The sequence below is a fragment of the Triticum dicoccoides genome, chromosome 5A, assembly GCF_002162155.2.
Source record: "Triticum dicoccoides isolate Atlit2015 ecotype Zavitan chromosome 5A, WEW_v2.0, whole genome shotgun sequence".
NCBI lineage: Eukaryota > Viridiplantae > Streptophyta > Magnoliopsida > Poales > Poaceae > Triticum > Triticum dicoccoides.
The window spans coordinates 628959542-628978193 of record NC_041388.1 but is presented as its reverse complement, the minus strand read 5'-3'; positions in this window follow the sequence as shown (position 1 = coordinate 628978193).

The window sequence follows — 18652 nt, the reverse complement described above, 5'->3', positions numbered from 1 at the left end:
CTAGGTGATTCTTCTTCACGGTGTTGTCTACTAAATTTAGAGAAATTAAATTCATGAGTCATATCATCTAAACGACAGTAACAACATCCCTTTTGCAATCTATGGTAGCATTAAGAGTATTTAAGAAGGGTCTACCAAATATAATGGGACAAAAGCTATCTTGTGGGGAACCAAGAACAAGAAAATCGGTAGGATATTTAGTTTTCCCACACAATATTTCAACATCTCTAACAATTCCCATTGGTGAAAGAGTATCTCTATTAGCAAGTTTAATTGTAACATCAATATCTTCTAACTCAGCGGGTGCAATGTCATGCATAATTTCTTTGTATAAGTCAATAGGTATTGCACTAGCACTAGCACCTATATCACATAAGCCATGATAACAATGATCTCCTATTTTAACAGAAATAACAGGCATGCCTACCAGAGGTCTAGGTTTATCTGTATCACCGGGTTTAGCAACTCTAGCAGTTTCATTACAGAAATAAATAACATGCCCATCTATATTATCAGACAAGAGATCTTTAACAATAGCAATATTAGGTTCAACTTTAACTTGCTCAGGAGGTGTATATGTTTTAATATTGCTTTCACGAACCACAGTTGAAGCTTTAGCATGATCCTTTATCCTAACAGGGAAAGGTGGTTTCTCAACATAGGAAGTACGGACAATAGGATCATTATAAGTAATAGTCTTTTCTTCAACTTTAATAGGTGCAACTACTTTTACTTCTATGGGAGGATGATATTTAAACCACTTCTCCTTGGGGAGATCAACATAACCAGCAAATTATTCACAGAAAGAAGCTACTATCTCAGAGTCAAGTCCATATTTAGTGCTAAATTTACGAAAAATATCGGTATCCATAAAATATTTAACACAATCAAAACTAGGTGTCATACCTGATTCCTTACCATTGTCGAGGTACCAATCTTCGGAGTTGCGTTTAATTCTTTCCAATAAATACCATTTGAATTCAATAGTCTTCATCATAAAAGAGCCAGCACAAGAAGTATCAAGCATGGTGCGATTGTTACCAGAAAGCCGAGCATAAAATTTTTGAATAATCATTTCTCTTGAGAGCTCATGATTGGGGCATGAATATAACATTGATTTAAGCCTCCCCCAAGCTTGAGCGATGCTTTATCCTTCGCGAGGCCAAAAATTATATATATAATTGCGATCACGATGAACAAGATGCATAGGATAAAACTTTTGATGAAATTCCAATTTCAATCGTTTGTAGTTCCAAGACTCCATATCATCACATAGCCTATACCATGTCGATGCATCTCCCCTCAAAGATAAAGGGAAGACCATCTTATTAACAACATCTCCGGGTACACCTGCAAGCTTAAATAATCCACAAACTTCATCCACATATATTAGATGCTCATCAGGATGTTTTGTTCCATCTCCTAAAAAAGGATTAGCTAGCAGTTTTTCTACCATACCCAAAGGAATTTCAAAGCAAGCATTTTCATTTTCAGTAGGTTCAGTAGGTTGAGGAGCAACTCTTTGCTCTACTGGTCGGGGTGAAGATTCCCCGAACAAGCTCCTCAGAGGATTACTTTTCATAGTAACAAGTGATAGTAAATTTCAGCACACTATATAAATTTTTCCTTACCAAAGGCGCTTCACTCCCCAGCAACGGCGCCAGAAAAGAGTATTGATGACCCAAAAGTATAGGGGTTCTATCGTATTCCTTTCGATAAGTAAGAGTGTCGAACTTAACGAGGAGCAGAAGGAAATGATAAGCGGTTTCCAGCAAGGTATTCTCTGCAAGTACTGAAATAAGTGGTAACATATAGTTTTCTGATAAGATAATTTGTAACGAGCAACTAGTAACAAAAGTAAATAAGGTGCAGCAAGGTGTCCCAATCCTTTTTGTAGCAAAGGACAAGCCTGGACAAACTCTTATATGATGTAAAGCGCTCCCGAGGACACATGGGAATATCGTCAAGCTAGTTTTCATCACGTTCATATGATTCGCGTTCGGTACTTTGATAATTTGGTATGTGGGTGGACCAGTGCTTGGGTGCTGCCCTTACTTGGAAAAGCATCCCACTTATGATTAACCTCTATTGCAAGCATCCGCAAATACAACAAAAGTATTAAGGTAGAACTAACCATAGCATGAAACATATGGATCCAAATCAGCCCCTTACGAAGCAACGCATAAACTAGGGTTTAAGCTTCTGTCACTCTAACAACCCATCATCTACTCATTACTTCCCAATGCCTTCCTCTAGGCCCAAACAATGGTGAAGTGTCATGTAGTCAACGTTCACATAACACCACTAGAGGAGAGACAACATATATCTCATCAAAATATCGAACGAATACCAAATTCACATGACTACTAATAGCAGGACTTCTCCCATGTCCTCGGGAACAAAAGTAACTACTCACAAAGCATAAACATGTTCATAATCAGAGGGGTATTAATGTTCATATAGGATCTGAACATATGATCTTCCACCAATTAACACTACTAGCAACCTACTAGCACCAATCCCGGACTTGGAGACAAGAATTGGATACAAGAGATGAACTAGGGTTTTGAGATGAGATGGTGCTGATGAAGATGTTGATGGAGATTTCCCTCTCCCGATGAGAGGAGCATTGGTCATGACGATGGTGATGATTTCCCCCTCCGGGAGGGAAGTTTCCCCGGCAGAATAGCCCCGCCAGAACCCTAGATTGGTTCCGCCAAGATTCCGCCTCATGGCGGCGGAGTTTTGTCCGAGAAGATGGCTTATGGTTTTTTCCCATCGAAAGAGTCCATATAGTAGAATATGGTCACCGGAGGGCCACCGGGGGGCCCACGAGGTAGGGGGGCGCACCCATGCGGTAGGGCACGCCTCCCACCCTCGTGGGTAGGGTGTGGCCCCCTGGTGAAGTTCTTGCGCTCAATGTTTTTTTATATATTTGGAAAACATCATCCGTGAAGTTTCAGGACTTTTGGAGCTGTGCAGAATAGATCTCTAATATTTGCTCCTTTTCCAGCCAGAATCCCAGCTGCCGGCATTCTCCCTCTTTATGTAAACCTTGTAAAATAAGAGAGAATAGGCATAAGTATTGTGACATAATGTGTAATAACAACCCATAATGCAATAAATATTGATATAAAAGCATGATGTAAAATAAGAGAGAATAGGCATAAGTATTGTGACATAATATGATGTTTGAGTAGATCCGTTTTGTCCTGTGGGTTGATCATGATCTTGGTTGGTAGGATTGTATATTTTATTTATGGTGTTGTCCTACAGTGCCCTCCGTCTCGCACAAATGTGAGGGGCCCCCGCTGTAGGGTGTTGCAATATTTTCATGGTTTGCTTATTGTCAGTGTTGCGGGGGTGACAACAGCCTATACGCGGATAAGTGGGTTATGGAGTATGGGAGTAAAGAGGACTTGATACTTAATGCTATGGCTGGGTTTCACAACCTTAATGATCTTTAGTAGTTGCAGATGCTTGCTAGAGTTCCAATCATAAGTGCGTATGATCGAAGTAGAGAAAGTATGTTAGCTCATGCCTCTCCCTCATGTAAAATTGCAAGAATGATTACCGGTACTTGTTATCGATTGCCTAGGGACAAATGACTTTCTTGTTGACAAAATCTATCCACTTTTATTACCTTGCGATTTGTCCGTAGTTTTATCCCTGTAAGTGCATCTAGTGCCACCCCTAGTCGTTTTGAAGACTTCCATAAAAATCGCCTATTCACCCCCCCTCTAGTCGATATAACGCACTTTCAATCCCTGCAATGTACTCATCGATTTATTCTTGCAAACTAGTTTCATACTTGTTCTAGGTAAAGCAAACGTCAAGTGTGAGTAGAGTTGTATCAGTGGTTGATAGAACTTGAGGGAATATTTGTTCTACCTTTAGCTCCTCGTTGGGTTCGACACTCTTATTTATCGAAGAAGGCTACAAACGATCCCCTATACTTGTGGGTTATCATGACCTTTTTCTGGCGCCGTTGCCGGGGAGCAATAGCGTGGGGTGAATATTCTCGTGTGTGCTTGTTTGATTTATCACTAAGTAGTTTTTAATGCCTATTCTAAGTTGTTCTCTATCTTTAGTTATGGATATGGAACACGAAACACCAAAAAAATTAGTGGTACTTGCTACTCATCGAGATGGGGAACCTCCTAAAACCCTCGATGCTCGTTATGTGAAAAATATTATGCACTACTTTGATAATCCTGAGAAAATTCCAATAAATTATGATAATGGGAGTAACATTGGATCAATGTGAATACTTTAGGGATTATTGGTTGACACAAAAGGGAAACTTTTATAGGATCAAATTTATATGTTGCATTGGTATGCTCGGGATTTATGCTTGAGATATGATTTTACTTGTTGCTCTAGGATAAATGCTCCACACCTTCCCTTTTCATGCAAATTTAATGATAATGAAACCTCGGCTTCTTATGCTAATGGTATATATGATTACTATGATGTGGAACGGACAGAAGAATTTGTTGCTTTTAAGGGTGCTTATGAAATTGAATCTTTGTTTGAAAAGTTTGAAGATTTTGATGATTCAGTTTATAGACCTGAAAATTTTGCTATCCTTAAATATTGCTATGATAATTATAAATTCAATTCTGACATTGATGAATTTATTGAGAGAGTCTCCGCTGTCTAAGAAGAGACTAATATTTTGTAGGAGTCTATGGAAGAAGGGATTGATGAAACTCTGAGCCCATTGGATGAAAGAGATGATGAGGAGAGCGAAGACCAAAAGGAGGAAGAGCGAATTAGCTACCCGTACCCACCTTCTAATGAGAGTAACTCTTCAACTCATACATTTTTTAATGTCCCTTCATGCTTACCGAAGGATGAATGCTATGATAATTGCTATGATCCCGTTGATTCTTTTGAAATATCCCTTTTTGATGAACTTGATGCTTGCTATGCTTGTGGCCATGATGACAATATGAATTATGCTTATGGAGATGAACTTTCTATAGTTCCTTATGTTAAGAATGAAATTGTTGCTATTAAACCCACACATGATAGTCCTATTATCTTTTTGAATTCTCCAAACAACACTATATCGGAGAAAGTTGCACTTATTAAGGATTACATTGATGGGTTGCACTCTACCATTACACATGATGATTTTGATGAATATAATATGCATGTGCTTGCTGCTCCTACTTGCAATTATTATGAGAGAGGAATTATATCTCTACCCCTCTATGTTTCCAACACGATAAAATTGCAAGAAATTGCTTATGCTATGCATTGGCCTTTACTTGATGTGCATGAATTGTTCTTGTATGACATGCCGATGCATAGGAAGAGAGTTAGACTTCGTCATTGCATGATATCTTTTGCTTTGTGCTCACTACTAAATGCCAAATCATTGTTAACTAAAATTGGCTTTGATATACCTTGGGATCCGGGTGGATTCATTACTTGAGCACTTTATGCCTAGCTTAATGGATTTAAAGAAAGCGCTGCCAGGGAGACAACCTGGAAGTTTTAGAGAGCCATTTATTTATTTTGAGTGCTTTTATAAAGTTTAAAAACAAAAAAATATAGAGGGGAACTTAAAACTTCACAAAAAGAAAAGTGAAAGTGAGATAGACGAGCACCGTGGAAGTGGGAGCATGCCTTGAACTTTGTTCATGCCCATGGAAACTTTGTGAATCTTGAATTGCAGAAACTTTCAGCAAAAATAATTACCCCTTGTACAATTCCATTGTATTATAAAAATAATGTGCCAAGATTTGCCTTTAGGATGTTTAGATTGCTTGTTGGTATGTGCAGTGCAGAAACAAAAACTTTGGCTGTAGTGCGCGATTTTACATTTTTTACTGGAACGTCGAAAGGTTCTGAAACTTTTTGCACAGTCTTCCTATACAAAATTTTTATTTTCCGTAATTGTTTCTGAATTGTTGGAGTACCAGAAATATGGTGAATTTTCGGATTAGTACAGACTGTCCTGTTTAAGACATATTCTGTTTTTGATGCATTGTTTTGCTTGTTTTGATGAAATTATCGATTTCTATCAGTGGAATAAGCCATGGAAAATTTATATTACAGTAGATACAATGCAAAAACAAAATATGAATTGGTTTGAAACAATATTTGAGTAGTGATTTGCTTTATTATACTAACAGATCATACCGAACTTTCTGTTGAGTTTTGTGTGGATGAAGTGATCAAAGATCGAGGAGGTCTCGATATGAGGAGAAGGAGGAGAGGCAAGAGCTCAAGCTTGGGGATGACCAATGCACCCCAAGTAAATATTCAAGGAGACTCAAGCATCTAAGCTTGCGTATGCCCCGGAAGGCATCCCATCTTTCTTCAACAAGTATCGGTATGTTTTCGTTTCGCTCATGTGATATGTGTGAATCTTGGAGCGTCTTTTGTGTTTATTTTTCATTTTTCTTTTATGCACCATGCTGGTATGAGATAGTACATGGTTGATTTATAGAATGCTCATTTCACTTCACTTATATCTTTTGAGTGTGGTTTTGTAGAATGCTTCATGTGCTTCACTTATATCATTTGAAGTTTGGATTGCATGTTTCTCTTCACATAGAAAACCGTTATTTGTAGAATGCTCTTTTGATTCACTTATATTTATTATAGCATGGTCTTTTGTAGAAACAATTAAACTCTCATGATTCACTTATATCTATTTAGAGAGTCAACATGAATTGGTCATTTCCATGGTTAGTCATAAAATCCTACATAAAACTTATGGATCACTGAATATGATATGTTTGATTCCTTGCAATAGTTTTGCGATATAGAGATGGAATATGTGGGAGGTACTAGTAAATGGTTGTGGTTAGTAAGAATATTGGTGTTAATGTTTGTGATTCCCGAAGCATGCATGTATAGTCTCTTGTTATGCTATGAAGTTGGAGCATGATTTATTATTGATTGTCTTCCTTATGAGTGGCGGCCGGGGACGAGCGATGGTCTTTTCCTACCAATCTATCCCCCTAGGGGCATGCGTAGTAGTACTTTGCTTCGAGGGCTAATAAACTTTTGCAATAAGTATATGAGTTCTTTATGACTAATGTTAGTCCATTGATTATACGCACTCTTACCTTTCCGCGATTTGCTAGCCTCTACGGTACCGTGCATTGCCCTTTCTCACATCGAGACGTGATGCAAACTTCGCAGGTGCATCCAAACCCCGTGATATGATACGCTCTATCACACATAAGCCTTATTATATCTTCCTAAAAAATAGCTACCATACCTACCTATTATGGCTTTTCCATGGCCATTCCGAAATATATTGCCATGCAACTTACGCTGCTTCCGTTTGTTGACTTCGGCATTCATTGTCATATTACTTTGCATGATCATATAGCTGACATAGTAGTTGTGGCTCAGCCACCATTCATCATTTTTATACATGTTACGCTAGATCATTGCACATCCTGGTACATGCCAGAGGCATTCATATAGAGTCATACTTTGTCATAGGTATCGAGTTGTAATTTCTATTTCTTTTGAGTTATAAGTAAATAGAAGTGGTGTGATCATCATTATTCATTTTTAGAGCAGTGCCCCAATGAGGAAAGGATGATGGAGACTATGATTCCCCCATAAGTCAGGATGAGACTCCGGACAATGAGAGAAAAAAGTAAAAAAAGAAGAAAAAAAGAAAAAAAAGAAAGAAAGAAAAAAAATAAGCAAAGAGAGAAGGGGCATTGTTAGTATCCTTTCCCACACTTGTGCTTCAAAGTAGCACCATGTTTTTCATATGGAGAGTCTCCTATGTTGTCACTTTCATATACTAGTGGGAGTTTTTCATTATAGGATTACATGCACACCCACTTAGTTTTCATATTGAGCTTTCATACACTTATAGCTCTTAGTGCATTCGTTGCATGGCAATTCCTACTCCTCATGTTGATATCAATTGATGGGCATCTCCATAGACCGTTGGTAAACCGCGTCGGTGTGAGACTTTCCTACTTTTTGTCTTCTTTATATTTACCCCTACCACCATAGTCTATTACACATGTAGTGCTATATCCATGACTTGTGCTCATGTATTGCGTGAGGGTTGAAAAAGCTGAAGCGCGTTAAAAAGTATGAACCAATTGCTCGGCTTGTCATCGGGGTTGTGCATGATAAATACTTTGTGTCAAGAAGACAGAGCATGACAAGACTGTATGATTTTGTAGGGATAACTTTATTTAGCATTGATATTTTGAAAGACATGATTGTTTGTTGGGATGCCTGAGTATCGTTGTTTTTATGTCAAATTATAGACTATTGCGTTGAAAAACTTATGTCTTAATATTCATGCCATGATTAGATATATGATCAAGTTTATGCTAGGTAGCATTCCACATCAAAAATTATATTTTTATCATTTACCTACTCGAGGACGAGTAGGAATTAAAGCTTGGGGATGCTGATACGTCTCCGTCATATCTATATTTTGATTCTTTCATGCCAATATTATACGACTTTTATACACTTTTGGCAGCATTTTATATGATTTACTTGGACTAACCAATTGATCTAGTGCCTAGTGCCAGTTCATGTTTTTTGCATGTTTTTTGTATCGCAGAAAATCCATATCAAATGAAGTCCAAATGCAATAAAATTTTACGGAGAATTATTTTGGAATATATGTGATTTTTGGGAGTTGGAATCACCGCAAACGGAGGCCCACACAGCCCACAAGACACCAGGGCGCGCTAGAGGCCCCTAGCGTGTGGTGGTGGGTTGTGCCCTCCTCGAACGTTGGTTGGAGCTCTACTTCGGGTGCAAGGAAGCTGATATCTGAAAAAAAAAGTCGTGTTAAAATCTCAGCGCTATCGGAGCTACGGATCTCCTGGAATATAAGAAACGGTTTTTGGCTAGATCTGGGAACTAGAAACAGAAGAGAACAGAGAGGGAGATTCAATCTCGGAGGGGAGCCCACCCCTCTGCCGCCATGGAGGCCATGGACTAGAGGGGGAACTCTCCTCCCATCTAGGGGGAGATCAAGGAAGAAGAAGAAGGAGGGGGCTCTCTCCCCCTCTCTCCCGGTGGCGCCGGAGTGCCGCCGGGGCAAGGATCGTGACGGCGATCTACACCAACAATCTTGCTACTGTCAACACCAAATTTCTCCCCCTCTATGCAGCGGTGTAACACCCCTTCTCCCTGTTGTAATTGTTGGAAATATGCCCTAGAGGCAATAATAAAATGGTTATTATTATATTTCCTTGTTCATGATAATTGTCTATTGTTCATGCTATAATTGTGTTATCCAGAAATCATAATACATGTGTGAATACATAGACCACAACATGTCCCTAGTGAGCCTCTAGTTGACTAGCTCGTTGATCAACAGATAGTCATGGTTTCCTGACTATGGATATTAGATGTCATTGATAACGGGATCACATCATTAGGAGAATGATGTGATGGACAAGACTCAATCTTAAGCATAGCACAAGATCGTGTAGTTCGTCTGCTAGAGCTTTTCTAATGTCAAGTATCCTTTCCTTAGACCATGAGATTGTGCAACTCCCGGATACTGTAGGAATACTTTGGGTGTGCCAAACGTCACAACGTAACTGGGTGACTATAAAGGTGCACTACGGGTATCTCCGAAAGTGTCTGTTGGGTTGGCACGAATAGAGACTGGGATTTGTCACTCCGCATGACGGAGAGGTATCTCTGGGCCCACTCAGTAAGACATCATCGTAATGAGCTCAATGTGACTAAGGGTTGGTCACGGGATGATGTGTTGCAGAACGAGTAAAGTGACTTGCCGGTAACGAGATTGAACGAGGTATTGGGATACCGACGATCGAATCTCGGGCAAGTAACGTACCGATTGACAAAGGGAATTGAATACGGGATTGATTGAATCCTTGACATCGTGGTTCATCCGATGAGATCATCGTGGAACATGTGGGAGCCAACATGGGTATCCAGATCCCGCTGTTGGTTATTGACCGGAGAGTTGTCTCGGTCATGTCTGCATGGTTCCCGAACCCGTAGGGTCTACACACTTAAGGTTCGGTGACGCTAGGGTTGTAGAGATATTAGTATGCGGTAACCCGAAAGTTGTTCGGAGTCCCGGATGAGATCCCGGACATCACGAGGAGTTCCGGAATGGTCCGGAGGTAAAGATTTGTATATAGGAAGTCCAGTTTCGGCCACCGGTATTGTACCGGGACCACCGGAAGGGTCCCGGGGGTCCACCGGGTGGGGCCACCTATCCCGGAGGGCCCCATGGGCTGAAGTGGGAAGGGAACCAGCCCCTGGTGGGCTGGTGCACCCCCCTTGGGCCTCCCTTGCGCCTAGGGTTGGAAACCCTAAGGGGGTGGTGGCGCCTCCACCTGGCTTGGGGGCCATGCCACCCCCTAGGCCGCCGCCCCCCCATTAGATGGGATCTCTAGGGGCCGACACCCGCCCAGGCCCCCTATATATAGTGGAGGGGAGGGAGGGCAGCCGCATCCAAGTCCCTGGCGCCTCCCTCCCTCCCGTGACACCTCTTCCTCCCCGCTTGCGCTTGGCGAAGCCCTGCCGGGATCCCGCTACTTCCACCACCACGCCGTCGTGCTGCTGGATCTCCATCAACCTCTCCTTCTCTTGCTGGATCAAGAAGGAGGAGACATCTCTCCCAACCGTACGTGTGTTGAACGTGGAGGTGTCGTCCGTTCGGCGCTCGGTCATCGGTGATTTGGATCACGACGAGTACGACTCCATCAACCCCGTTCTCTTGAACGCTTCCGCTTGCAATCTACAAGGGTATGTAGATGCACTCCTCTCCCTCTCGTTGCTATATGACTCCATAGATTTATCTTGGTGATGCGTAGAAAATTTTAAATTTGTGCTACGATCCCCAATAGTGGCATCATGAGCTAGGTCTATGTGTAGTTTCTATGCACGAGTAGAACACAAGTTGTTGTGGGCGTTGATTTTGTCAATTTACTTGCCGTTACTAGTCTTATCTTGATTCGGCGGCATCGAGGGATGAAGCGGCCCAGACCGACCTTACACGTACGCTTACGTGAGACTGGTTCCACCGACTGACATGCACTAGTTGCATAAGGTGGCTAGCGGGTGTCTATCTCTCCCACTTTAGTCGGATCAGATTCGATGAAAAGGGTCCTTATGAAGGGTAAATAGAAATTGGCATATCACGTTGTGGTTTTTGGCATAGGTAAGAAACTTTCTTGCTAGAAACCTATAACAGCCACGTAAAACTTGCAACAACAATTAGAGGACGTCTAACTTGTTTTGCAGCATGTGCCGTCTGATGTGATATGGCCAAAAGGATGTGATGAATGATATATGTGATGTATGAGATTGATCATGTTCTTGTAATAGGAATAACGACTTCCATGTCGATGAGTATGACAACCGGCAGGAGCCATAGGAGTTGTCTTAATTTATTTATGACCTGCGTGTCAACATAAACGTCATGTAATTACTTTACTTTATTGCTAACCGTTAGCCATAGTAGTAGAAGTAATAGTTGGCGAGACAACTTCATGAAGACACGATGATGGAGATCATGATGATGGAGGTCATGGTGTCATTCCGGTGACGATGATGATCATGGCGCCCCAAAGATGGAGATCAAAAGGAGCAAAATGATATTTGCCATGTCATGTCACTATTTGATTGCATGTGATGTTTATCATGTTTTACATCTTATTTGCTTAGAACGACGGTAGCATAAATAAGATGATCCCTCGCAATAATTTCAAGAAAGTGTTCCCCCTAACTGTGCACTGTTGCTAAGGTCCGTTGTTCCGAAGCACCACGTGATGATCGGGTGTGATAGGTTCTAATGTTCGCATACAACGGGTGTAAGCCAGATTTACACACGCAATACACTTAGGTTGACTTGACGAGGCTAGCATGTACAGACATGGCCACAGAACACGGAAGACCGAAAGGTCGAACATGAGTCGTATAGAAGATACGATCAACATGAAAATGTTCACCGATGATGACTAGTCCGTCTCACGTGATGATCGACACGGCCTAGTTGACTCGGATCATGTATCACTTAGATGACTAGAGGGATGTCTATCTGAGTGGGAGTTCATTTAATAATTTGATTAGATGAACTTAATTATCATGAGCATAGTCTAAAAATCTTTGCAATATGTCTTGTAGATCAAATGGCCCACACTAATGTTGCCCTCAACTTCAACGCGTTCCTAGAGAAAACCAAGCTGAGAGACGATGGCAGCAACTACATGGACTGGGTCCATAACCTGAGGATTATCCTCATAGCTGCCAGGAAAGCATATGCCCTTGATGCACCGCTAGGTGAAGCACCTGTTTTCCCTGCAGAACAAGACGTTATGAACCTTGGCAGATGCGTAGTGATGATTACTCCCTGGTTCAGTGCGGCATGCTTTACAGCTTAGAACCGGGACTCCAAAAGTGTTTTGAGCAACACGGAGCATATGAGATGTTCCAAGAGCTGAAAATGGTTTTGCAAGCTCATTCTTGGGTCGAGAGATATGAAGTCTCCGACAAGTTCTACAATTGTAAGATGGAGGAGAACAATTCTGTCAGCAAGCACATACTCAAAATGTCTGGGTTGCACAACCGCTTGTCTCAGTTGGGAGTTAATCTCTCGGATGATGCGGTCGTTGACAGAATCCTTCAGTCGCTCCCACCTAGCTACAAGAGCTTTGTGATGAACTTCAATATGAAGGGGATGGAAAAGACCATTCCCGAGGTATATTCAATGCTGAAATCAGCGGAGATGGAAATCAAAAAGGAACATCAAGTGTTGATGGTGAATAAAACCACAAAGTTCAAGAAAGGCAAGGGTAAAAAGAACTTCAAGAAGGACGGCAAGGGAGTTGCCTCGCCCGGTAAGCAAGCTGCCGGGAAGAAGCCAAAGAATGGACACAAGCCTGAGACTGAGTGCTTTTATTGCAAGGGAAACGGTCACTGGAAGCGGAACTGCCCCAAGTACTTAGCGGATAAGAAGGCCGGCAATACCAAAGGTATATGTGATATACATGTTATTGATGTGTACCAGCGCTCGTAGTAGCTCCTGGGTATTTGATACCGGTGCAGTTGCTCATATTTGTAACTCAAAATAGGAACTGCGGAATAAACGGAGACTGGCAATGGACGAGGTGACAATGCGCGTCGGGAATGGTTCCAAGGTCGATGTGATCGCCGTTGGCAAGCTACCTCTACATTTACCTACGGGATTAGTTTTAAACCTCAATAATTGTTATTTAGTACCAGCTTTGAGCGTGAACATTGTATCTGGATCTCGTTTAATGCGAGATGGCTACTCATTTAAATCTGAGAATAATGGTTGTTCTATTTATATGAGAGACATGTTTTATGGTCATGCCCCGCTGGTCAATGGTTTATTCTTATTTAATCTCGAACGTGATGTTACACGTATTCATAGTGTGAATGCCAAAAGATGTAAGGTTGATAATGATAGTCCCACATACTTGTGGCACTGCCGCCTTGGTCACATTGGTGTCAAACGCATGAAGAAACTCCATACAGATGGACTTTTGGAGTGTCTTGATTATGAATCATTTGACACGTGCAAACCATGCCTCATGGGAAAAATGACCAAGACTCCATTCTCCGGAACAATGGAGCGAGCAACCAACTTATTGGAAATCATACATACTGATGTGTGCGGTCCAATGAGCGTTGAGGCTCGCGGTGGCTATCGTTATGTCCTCACCCTCACTAATGACTTAAGTAGACATGGGTATGTCTACTTAATGAAACACAAGTCTGAGACCTTTGAAAAGTTCAAGGAATTTCAGAGTGAGGTTGAGAATCAACGTGACAGGAAAATCAAGTTCTTACGATCAGATCATGGGGGAGAATATTTGAGTCACGAATTTGGCATGCACTTAAGGAAATGTGGAATAGTTTCACAACTCACGCCGCCTGGAACACCATAGCGTAATGGTATGTCCGAAATTCGTAATCGCACCCTATTGGATATGGTACGATCTATGATGTCTCTTACCGATCTACCGCTGTCATTTGGGGTTATGCTATAGAGACTGCCGCATTCACTTTAAATAGGGCTCCGTCGAAATCCGTTGAGACGACACCGTATGAATTGTGGTTTGGCAAGAAACCTAAGTTGTCGTTTCTGAAAGTTTGGGGATGCGATGCTTATGTCAAGAAACTTCAACCTGAAAAGCTCGAACCCAAATCGGAAAAATGCGTCTTCATAGGATACCCTAAAGAAAATATTGGGTATACCTTCTACCTCAGATCCGAAGGCGAGACCTTTGTTGCCAAGAATGGATCCTTTCTAGATTAAGAGTTTCTCTCGAAAGAAGTAAGTGGGAGGAAAGTAGAACTTGATGAAGTATTGCCTCTTGAACCGGAGAGTGGCGCAGCTCAAGAAAATGTTCCTGAGGTGCCTGCACCGACTAGGGAGGAAGTTAATGATGATGATCATGAAACTTCAGATCAAGTTGCTACTGAACTTCGAAGGTCCACAAGGACACGTTCCACACCAGAGTGGTACAGCAACCCTGTCCTGGAAATCATGTTGTTAGACAATGGTGAACCTTCGAACTATGAAGAAGCGATGGCTGGCTCAGATTCTGACAAATGGCTGGAAGCCATGAAATCCGATATAGGATCCATGTATGAAAACGAAGTATGGACTTTGACTGACTTGCCCGATGATCGGCGAGCCATAGAAAATAAATGGATCTTTAAGAAGAAGACAGATGCGGATGGTAATGTGACCATCTATAAGGCTCGGCTTGTCGCTAAGGGTTATCGACAAGTTCAACGGGTTGACTACGATGACACTTTCTCACCCGTAGTGAAGCTGAAGTCCGTCCGAACCATGTTAGCAATTGTCACATTCTATGATTATGAGATATGGCAAATGGACGTCAAAACGGCATTCCTTAATGGTTTCCTTAAGGAAGAATTGTATATGATGCAGCCAGAAGGTTTTGTCGATCCTAAGAATGCTGACAAGGTGTGCAAGCTCTAACGCTCAATCTATGGGCTGGTGCAAGCATCTCGGAGTTGGAACAATCGATTTGATAAGATGATCAAAGCGTTTGGGTTTACGCAGACTTATGGAGAAGCCTGTGTTTACAAGAAAGTGAGTGGGAGCTCTGTAGCATTTCTCATATTATATGTGGATGACATACTATTGATGGGAAATGATATAGAATTCTTGGAAATCATAAAGGCCTACTTGAACAAGTGTTTTTCAATGAAGGGCCTTGGAGAAGCTGCTTATATATTAGGCATCAAGATATATAGAGATATATCGAGACGCCTCATTGGTCTTTCACAAAGTATGTACCTTGACAAGATATTGAAGAAGTTCAATATGGATTAGTCCAAGAAGGGGTTCTTGCCTGTATTCCAAGGTATGAGTTTGAGCATGGCTCAATGCCCGACCACGGCAGAAGACAGAGAAAAGATGAGTGTCGTCCCCTATGCTTCGGCCATAGGGTCTATCATGTATGCCATGCTGTGTACCAGACCTGATGTAAACCTTGCCGTAAGTTTGGTAGGAAGGTACCAAAGTAATCTTGGCATGGAACACTGGACAGCGGTCAAGAATATCCTGAAGTACCTGAAAAGGACTAAGGATATGTTTCTCGTCTATGGAGGTGACAAAGAGCTCGGCGTAAAGGGTTATGTCGATGCTAGCTTTGACACAGATCTGGATGACTCTAAGTCACAAACCGAATACATGTATATTTTGAATGGTGGGGCAGTCAGCTGGTGCAGTTGCAAGCAAAGCGTTGTGGCAGGATCTACATGTGAAGCGGAGTACATGGCAGCCTTGGAGGCAGCACAAGAAGCAATCTAGGTGAAGGAGTTCATTACCGACCTAGGAGTTATTCCCAATGCGTCGGGCCCGATGACTCTCTTCTATGACAACACTGGAGCTATTGCCCTTGCCAAGGAGCCCAGGTTTCACAGGAAGACCAGGCATATCAAGCGTCGCTTCAACTCCATTCGTGAAAATGTTCAAAATGCAGACATAGATATTTGTAAAGTGCATACGGACCTGAATGTCGCAGATCCATTGACTAAACCTCTTCCTCGAGCAAAACATGATCAACACCAGAACTCTATGGGTGTTCGATTCATCACAATGTAACTAGATTATTGACTCTAGTGCAAGTGGGAGACTGTTGGAAATATGCCCTAGAGGCAATAATAAAATGGTTATTATTATATTTCCTTGTTCATGATAATTGTCTATTGTTCATGCTATAATTGTGTTATCCGGAAATCGTAATACATGTGTGAATACATAGACCAAAACAGTCCCTAGTGAGTCTCTAGTTGACTAGCTCATTGATCAACAGATAGTCATGGTTTCCTGACTATGGACATTAGATGTCATTGATAACGGGATCGAATCATTAGGAGAATGATGTGATGGACAAGACCCAATCTTAAGCATAGCACAAGATCGTGTAGTTCGTCTGCTAGAGCTTTTCTAATGTCAAGTATCCTTTCCTTAGACCATGAGATTGTGCAACTCCCGGATACTGTAGGAATACTTTGGGTGTGCCAAACGTCACAACGTAACTGGGTGACTATAAAGGTGCACTACGGGTATCTCCGGAAGTGTCTGTTTGGTTGGCACGAATCGAGACTGGGATTTGTCACTCTGCATGACGGAGAGGTATCTCTAAGCCCACTCGGTAAGACATCATCGTAATGAGCTCAATGTGACAAAGGGTTGGTCACGGGATGATGTGTTGCGGAACAAGGTGACTTGCCGGTAATGAGATTGAACGAGGTATTGGGATACCGACGATCGAATCTCGGGCAAGTAACGTACCGATTGACAAAGGGAATTGAATACGGGGTTGATTGAATCCTTGACATCATGGTTCATCCGATGAGATCATCGTGGAACATGTGGGATCCAACATGGGTATCCAGATCCCGCTATTGGTTATTGGCCGGAGAGTTGTCTCGATCATGTCTGCATGGTTCCCGAACCCGTAGGGTCTACACACTTAAGGTTCGGTGACACTAGGGTTGTAGAGATATTAATATGCGGTAACTTGAAAGTTGTTCGGAGTCCCGGATGAGATCCCGGACGTCATGAGGAGTTCGGGAATGGTCCGGAGGTAAAGATTTGTATATAGGAAGTCCAGTTTTGGCCACCGGGAAACTTTCGGGGGTCACCGGTATTGTACCGGGACCACTGGAAGGGTCCCGGGGGTCCACCGGGTGGGGTCACCTATCCCAGAGGGCCCCATGGGCTGAAGTGGGAAGGGAACCAGCCCCTGGTGGGCTGGTGCGCCCCCCTTGGGCCTCCCTTGCGCCTAGGGTTGGAAACCCTAAGGGGGTGGTGGCGCCTCCACCTGGCTTGGGGGCCAAGCCACCCCTAAGCCGCCGCCCCCCATTAGATGGGATCTCTAGGGGCCGGCGCCCCCCAGGCCCCTATATATAGTGGAGGGGAGGGAGGGCAGCCGCACCCAAGTCCCTGGCGCCTCCCTCCCTCCCGTGACACCTCTTCCTCCCCGCTTGCGCTTGGCGAAGCCCTGCCGGGATCCCGCTACTTCCACCACCACGCCGTCGTGCTGCTGGATCTCCATCAACCTCTCCTTCCCTTGCTGGATCAAGAAGGAGGAGACATATCTCCCAACCATACGTGTGTTGAACACGGAGGTGTCGTCCGTTCGGCGCTCGGTCATCGGTGATTTGGATCACGACGAGTACGACTCCATCAACCCCGTTCTCTTGAACGCTTCAGCTTGCGATCTACAAGGGTATGTAGATGCACTCCTCTCCCTCTCGTTGCTAGGTGACTCCATAGATTGATCTTGGTGATGCATAGAAAATTTTAAATTTGTGCTACGATCCCCAACAGTAATCTCTACTTAAACATGGTGATCAACTCCATATATTATTTCCCAATGATCTGTGGTTACCCTTATTCGGGAACGTAGTAATTTCAAAAAAAATCCTACGCACACGCAAGATCATGGTGATGCATAGCAACGAGAGGGGAGAGTGCTGTCCACGTACCCTCGTAGACCAAAAGCGGAAGCGTTAGCACAACGCGGTTGATGTAGTCGTACGTCTTCACGATCCGACCGATCAAGTACCGAACGCACGGCACCTTCGGGTTCTGCACACGTTCAACTCGATGACGTCCCTCGAACTCCGATCCAGCCGAGTGTTGAGGGAGAGTCTCGTCAGCACGACGGCGTGGTGACGATGTTGATGTTCTACCGACGCAAGGCTTCACCTAAGCACCGCTACAGTATTATCGAGGTGTACTATGGTGGAGGGGGGCACCGCACACGACTAAGAGATCAATCATCAATTGTTGTGTCTCTGGGGTGCCCCCTGCCCCCGTATATAAAAGAGCAAGGGGGGTGCGGCCGGCCATAGGAGGAGGCGCGCCCTAGGGGAGTCCTACTCCCATCGGGAGTAGGATTCCCCCTTTCCTAGTAGAACTAGGAGCCCTTCCAAGTAGTAGGAGTAGGAGGGAAGGAAAGGGAAGGGAAAAGGAGAAGGAAGGAAGGGGGCGCCCCCTCCCTAGTCCAATTCGGACCAGCCCATGGGGAGGGGTGCGGCCACCCTTTGAGGCCTTTCTCTCCTTTCCCGTATGGCCCATTAAGGCCCAATACGAATTCCCGTAACTCCTCGGTACTCTCAAAAATACCTGAAT